At 45.5% G+C, this 7620-nt stretch overlaps 1 pseudogene; it reads right to left on the bottom strand.

Moving 5' to 3' along the window:
• Positions 1-3195: 3195 nt before the first annotated feature.
• Positions 3196-4178, bottom strand: LOC119358408 (annotated as a pseudogene).
• Positions 4179-7620: the final 3442 nt, after the last annotated feature.

The raw sequence follows: 7620 nt of genomic DNA, 5'->3' as shown, positions 1-7620 counted from the left end.
CAGCACAAGCCACGCCCGGTCGCGTGAGCATCAGCAGCGCCATGCAAGGGAGCACGAGCTACCGCCAGCTCCAGAGCACGGGCGCGCCGCAGTGGTGGCCGGGGCGCGAGCTCCGCCCCTCACTCCGAACACCCCGTGGGCGCCCTGGTCCGGCGCCGACTCTCAGCCCACGGCCGCACCACGTCGCACTCGGTCGCCCGGGGACCATTCCTGCACCGCGGCCGCCGGTGTTGTTCTCCTGCCACTGGCGAGCTGGGCGGCCGACAGCATGCCTGCTAGGTGTTCGATGAAATTACTTCAGAGTTCTAACGTCCGTCTCCTCACTCTGTTTGCACATGCCATGTCGTCCTGACAATGGGACCTACTCGGCAGATTCAGCGTCAAACAACTCTAATCGATCAATCAGTGTTTTTTGAAAACTGTCAGCACAATGGTGGCGGATTTTAAAAAAAAAACCGAATGGTGGTGGCTTTCCGAATTAGTGTCCCCAATTGTGGTGGTTTTTTGCAATTTACTCCAATACAACACAGCAGAAATAATAAATATTACATCTAGATCTGTAGACCACCTAGCAACGACTACAAGCACTGAAGCGAGCCGAAGGCGCGTCGCCGTCATCGCCCCTCCCTCGCCAGAGCCGGGCAAAACTTATTGTAGTAGACAGTCGGGAAGTCGTCGTGCTAAGGCCCATAGAACCAGCGCAACAGAACAACAACCACCGCTGATGAAGAATAGCGTAGACCGAAAGGATCCAACTTGAAGAAACACAAACGTAGACGAACTACAACCAGATCCGAGCAAATCCACCAAGGACAGATCCGCCGAAGACACATCTTCACACGCCCACCGACGATGCTAGACACACCATCGGAACGAGGGCTAGGCGGGAAGAACCTTATTCCATCTTCAGGGAGCCGCCGCCGCCGCCGTCTCGTCTTCCTGAGCAGGACACAAACCCTAACAAAATTCGAAAGAAACATCTAAAGACAAAGCCCTCCCGCCGGCAAGGGCCGGGATACACCGTGCCGCCATGGCCCTAAAGCCACCGAAGACGAGGCGGACCGGCGGCGGCGCCGGCGGGAGGCAGAGAAACCCTAAGCTTTTCTTATGTTCAACCATAATTTAGCCAACAATACCTCGAATAAGCTCCCTAGCAACCATGATGCCAACTCCTTCAGCTACCTCTTTCTTCAATGTAGGTGCATCTACTAACTATAAATGTGTTATAGGTCAAAGGGTGAAATCATTATTACATAAAGAACATTTGAGCAAACCAACACATTATTCTTCATATACAACCAATAATAATTGAAAACAAGTTCACCATCCCAAATCTTGCAGCTATGACTTCCTTTGCTAGCAAAACAACCAAGGTGAAAGTTCGTGCTGCACAGACCTGCCATCCATATATTCAACCCAAGCTTTTTGAGAGGTATGCCTGAGCCTATCTTGATCTTTGATTGTGTGATTCTTCTTCTCTTGGGTTGGGCTGTTTTCAACATTATCTTGACAGGTGGAAGGTGCTTTACAAAATCGGAGTTCGAAGAGATGGGGTCGGCAAGCTGCCGTCAAGGATTCTTCTTCAACTGATGAATTGGCGCGGCTGCTCAGTAGAGGGGCATGTTTTGGATGACATGTTTAGCCAGTGCCATGCAGAGTACTAGTACCTTTTACTCCAAGCACTCAGGTGGTTAGGTGGTTGAGTACTTGATTTTGCTGATGAGAGGTTGCATGGAAATCAACTTGTATGAAGGGATCCAGTTCTTGGAGGATTTAGGTGTTGAGACTTTCAGCGTTTCTGAAGGATTTTCTAGTCTGAAATAGTACTACCGTTCCAATGATTTGACACATGAATTTTGTCCTAAAGTCAGAAATTTCTAAGTTTGACCACGTTTCTAGATAAAAATGCTGATATCTAGAATATTGAATAAATGCATTATAAAAATATACTTCATAAAGAATATACTTATGTTCTTTCGATTGATATAGATATTTTTTCTATAAAAACTTGGTCAAGCAGAGAAAATGTTGGCTTAGATAAAACTTATATTTTAGGCTGGGGGAGTAGTCTTTACCTCAATATTTCACTCTAGTTTTTACCTCGATATTTCTTCAACTTTTAGGATTTCTGCATCCTGAATAATTCAAATTTGTGGGAACCTCCTCGCCTAAAAAATGAATTCATGGTACTGCTAATGTTGATGCATTAGCGTTTACAGGAATGCTTACTTTAAACAGTAGAAAACAGAACAAACCGGACAATAGCAAGCATGTATATTACAATTTCGTTTACTGCTTGCACTTGCATTCGACATACATACAAGTTCAGAATACCACTATTGAAGCAATACTTTTGAAAATTATCTTCACCGAGGACGAGCCGACCATGTTGTCCCTAAGTTGCTGGGCTATTGTTTCTTGCTCATTTTTGGTCCTTGGAAACAAGCCTCCTACCAGAGTAGGCAGTGCATCCATTGCCTCGCAATCCTTGCATGGTTCATCATCTTCTTTCAAAACAACAGTTTTCAAGTTTGGTGCTCGATCCATCACCTCACGTACAAATAACATATGTTGCTCCATGAGGGGACTAAAGTTGGTCACATGGAGCTCTCTCAGTTGCCACTTGTTACAGCTTGTGAACCCAGCCACCTTCCAAGAAGGTTTCACTCTTTGAATGACAACACGCTCCCAATTTAGTACCAGACATGGATGTTCAAACACCTGTATCCAAGAACCAATACCTAATGTAATTACATAAAGTACATATAGTAGCTAGTATTGCCAGGCGATTCTATTCTGAAATCTATCAAGCGATGATATCAATAACCAGGAAGGAAATACATAAATCTATTCAACTAACAATCGAGACAAAGGGATAAGTAAAATTAGTACCTCAATATCAAATATCTCAACACTTGGAGCAGCTTCAAGGAGATTTATTGTCCATAACAGGTCAAACTCAACATATATGCCATGAATAGACAGCTTCCTTAGCTTGCTGAATGCGGTGCGGAGTTGCTTGCTTTCCGGCAAGATCCAAAGCTGGTCAACAGACAAATAAAGGAAAAAATCAATGAAACATTCCTAGCAATAATAAAGGTAAGCAAATATCTTGATCAAGACATGAAACAGCAAAAAAAAAAAGAGCGTACGTTCCTAATTAACCCCGTAACTTCAAAATTACTAGTGATAAAATTAGAAGCATGTCGCACAATCTATACTGAAATAGTATGAAATTACCTTTTCTCCTTGGAAATTTAAGGTCAGGGTATGAATTTTTCTGGCACCATCTAGAAGCTGGCTTAAACTAAACCCCGAGAGCTCAAGGTCTGCACCACACACAAGGAATAACTCCTTAAGGGACGGGACAGAAGCAAAATGCAAGGGGGCCTCCGAGTGCATCCACGCCTCCCAACTGAGCAGCTCTAGTTTGGGAAGGCAGAGCACCTCAAGCCTCCTCAAGTAGGAATAGCGGACTTCAAGAACCCTGAGAACCGAATTTGGCGCATCTACCTGCCACACCGAGCAGCCGCCGACATCACAGTGTTCCAGACTAAGGTGCTGCAGCTGCTTGCAGCAATCAAATATGATGTTATGTATATCCCCCTCAGCAAAGCGCAGGTTGTAAAGCTGGAGCCTTGTGAGGCAAGGAAGTATATTAGGATAGGCGCTGAAGAACCCGTCCACGTCCCGTGCTTTCCGTAGCATATTCGCACCTTTGCAATCGTAATCCTTGTCGTCCGCAAGACCGCAATGGTGAGGTCCAGTTCTTCTACCATGCCATTGTCAATGGCGTCACGGACAAGTGGGCCAATGTCATGCGAGTAATTGCCCACCAGGTAGATCTCAAGGGACATTCTTGAGATTCTGCTGCTGTGTTTGATGCGCAAGAAACTCCTAGCAGCTCTCGTCAGTGATGCCATTGCCTGATCTATGTGTTGCCATGGTATTTGAGAATAAAAATATATCTGCTGCCCAGCAGCAACAGGGTAATCCGGGCATGGGGCGGGTAGGAAATCCCTGACATGGAGGTCAAGGTCGAGGAGCAGCCATGGCAGGCTCCTCCAGCGCGTCGATAGAGCGCTGGTCTTTGACGCCGTCGCAAGGTCCACCCTCCCCAAGATGGAGAGCAGGATGTCATCAGTCAGGGCGCCCAGCCTATCTTCCCCTTGTGGCATCTGCGACAAGACGAGATCATCCATGAATATTTGATTTGATTTTTTATTTTTGCGGTAGAAACTTTCAATCTATTTATCATCTGTCATGAATATTTGATTTGAATTGAAACCACAAAAGAAGATAAGCTAGCAAGAGCTCACACAGCGGTGGCACACATTATTCTGCTCCATGGACGATATCGGTTTTGCGCACATCTAGATGTGCCCTAAGTATTGCACATCTAAGTCCTATGGCATTGATATTGCGCAGAGATCCGTGCAGGTATTTTTCTTTTGCTTTTTCTTTTCATTTTTATATTTGATTGAGTCATTTAGAGGTGAAATAACTCGGGCATAATGATAATAATATGCTCGGAGCCGAGGACACGGTGAATCATGTATGTGCAGCCTCCATGGAAATACAGGGGCGGCAGATCTAGATGTATGTCCGACCTATTGGGATTGATTGATTTAAGTCCAACAACCTAGCTGTGTTGCATGAGAAGACGACTAGCTGCTCTGTCACACCCCCACCTAATACAGGGTGGTGTATGACAGGTCAGGTCCACCCTGTTGCCATGTGGACTGAGTAGTAGGTGTGTGCGTGTGTGTGTGTGTGGTGCTTATCTACCCAACCCTCTGGTCTGTACTAATCCATCGAATGGAAAAGAGATGAACTGAGCTCAACTCCTTCGTCCTCCTTCGGTCAACCCCGTACTTGCTCGCGAGTTCTCCTGTGATTCTCTAGCTGCTGCTAGGGACATCACATGCTCGTACCTCAGAGGAAGGAAGTCCCGATAGGAAGAAGGGGAACGGCGATGGCGGCGGTGAGGATAGAGACCGGATTGTGGCGTCAGCGGCGCCGTTGATAGAGGCGGGATTGCGTTGGCGTCAGTGGCGCGCGTGTAGGACCTTGAAGTAGATGTGTCTAGAGGGGGGGTGATTAGACACTTAGTGCTAAAGTTGCAATTTTTAGGCCTTTTTGGTTTGAGTGGAGTTTTAGGCACAATTTCAACATACACAATACATATCAAGCAAGCATGCAAAGAGTATATGAGCAGCGGAATGTAAAGCATGCAACTTGCAAGAATGTAAGGGGAAGGGTTTGGAGAATTCAAACGCAATTGGAGACACGGATGTTTTTCCCGTGGTTCGGATAGGTGGTGCTATCCTACATCCACGTTGATGGAGACTTCAACCCACGAAGGGTAACGGTTGCGCGAGTCCACAAAGGGCTCCACCCATGAAGGGTAACGGTTGCGCGAGTCCACGGAGGGCTCCACCCACGAAGGGTCCACGAAGAAGCAACCACCCACGAAGGGTCCACGAAGAAGCAACCTTGTCTATCCCACCATGGCAATCGCCCACGAAGGACTTGCCTCACAAGCGGTAGATCTTCACGAAGTAGGCGATCTCCTTGCCCTTACAAACTCCTTGGTTCAACACCACAATCTTGTCGGAGGCTCCCAAGTAACACCTAGCCAATCTAGGAGACACCACTCTCCAAGAAGTAACAAATGGTGTGTTGATGATGAACTCCTTGCTCCTGTGCTTCAAATGATAGTCTCCCCAACACTCAACTCTCTCTCATAGGATTTGTATCTGGTGGAAAGAAGGTTTGAGTGGAAAGCAACTTGGGGAAAGCTAGAGATCAAGATTCATATGGTAGGAATGGAATATCTTGGCCTCAACACATGAGTAGGTAGTTCTCTCTCAAAAATAGGATGCTGGAAGTGTAGGCTTAGTCTGATGGCTCTCTCCACGAATGAAGAGGAGGTGGAGGGGTATATATAGCCTCCATACAAAATCCAACCATTACACACAGTTTTCCAATCTCGGTGGGACCGAATCAACAAACTCGGTCGGACCGAAAAGGTAAACCTAGTGACTGTTAGAGATTTTCGGTGGGACTGACATGCAACTCGGTAGGACTGATATGGTTAGGGTTTGGGCATAACGTAATCTCGGTGAGACCAATTACACAAACTCGGTGAGACCGAGTTTGGTAATAAGCTAACCAGAGGGTTGGTCAGGTAAACTCGGTGGGACCGATTTGCTCTTTCGGTGAGACCGAAAAGTTACAAAAAGGAAACACTGAATTTTCATTGCAATCTCGGTGGGACCGATCCGCTCTTTCGGTGAGACCGAAAAGTTACGAAAGGGAAACAGAGAATTTGCAATCCCATCTCGGTGAGACCGAGATCCCTATCGGTAGAACCGAATTGCTAGGGTTTGGCAGCGGCTTATGACAAGTGAAACTCGGTGGCACCGGATAGGAATAATCGGTAGGTCCGAGTTTGGCTTTGGGTTTAGGTCATATGTGGAAGTGGGAAAGTAGCTGAGGATTTTGGAGCATATCATTAAGCACATGAAGCAAGAGGCTCATTAAGCAACACCTCATCCCTCCTTGATAGTATTGGCTTTTCCTATGGACTCAATGTGATCTTGGATCACTAAAATGTAAAATGAAGAGCCTTGAGCTTGAAGCTTTAGCCAATCCTTTGTCCTTAGCATCTTGAAGGAGTTCCCAAAACCTTTAGTCCATGCCACTCCATTGTTGAACTTATCTGAAACATGCTAGATAGAAATGTTAGTCGAACAAGAGATATGTTGTCATCAATTATCAAAACCACCTAGGGAGCACTTGTGCTTTCAATCTCCCCCTTTTTGGTAATTGATGGCAACATACATCAAAGCTTTAGATAAAGATATAAAGAACAGCAAGTAAAGCTTTGGAAGGACATGTAACAAGCATAGGCTCCCCCTACATGTATGCACTCATGTAAATATGAAATATAGTGGCATGTGAGAGCATAACCATGACAGAGTAGGCAATGTGTTACATGTATCTTGGCCATATGCATCAGAGCAAAAGATTATCAAGGAAAATACCTTCATGCTCATGAGTCCTTCTTGCAAACAGTATGTACATAAGCAAGAACTCCTCATACTCATGATTTTGATGCATATACTTACCTTGTGGTCTTGAGTTGGCTTAGGATGGAATGAACCTGCACAAACAAAGTTAGATAACACAGGTACATCCACTAGCCAGAGCAAACAAAAGAAACCACAAGAATACCAAGACTGGGATGACATGTAGAGAGTGAGTACAAGGTACCACATTGGATTCAACATGTCCCCAAGAATAAAGATATGCAATGAATTTGACTGATTTCTTTCCCTTAGGTGTCTTGCTCCCCCTGAATCTTACATGGGATATTGGGAGAAGATAGGGAACAGAAAATCAGAGCTGAAAGATACAAATGGATAGAACTTAATGCAAATACATATGAACATGTCTTTCCCCCTAAAAAGACATGTGACATATCTCCTCTTGAACATCAAGCATCTGGGACATCTGGGATCCTTGAGTATTCTCTCTCCCTGGAAGTCTCTCTCTCCCCCTTAATACTTTCTCTCTTGTAGGTTTGGTCCTTGAGACTTTTTCTCTCCCTTGATG

Source organism: Triticum dicoccoides, chromosome 2A (assembly GCF_002162155.2).
Source record: "Triticum dicoccoides isolate Atlit2015 ecotype Zavitan chromosome 2A, WEW_v2.0, whole genome shotgun sequence".
NCBI lineage: Eukaryota > Viridiplantae > Streptophyta > Magnoliopsida > Poales > Poaceae > Triticum > Triticum dicoccoides.
Note: the sequence above shows the minus strand (reverse complement) of the source record. Positions and strands in the feature narration are given on the sequence as shown.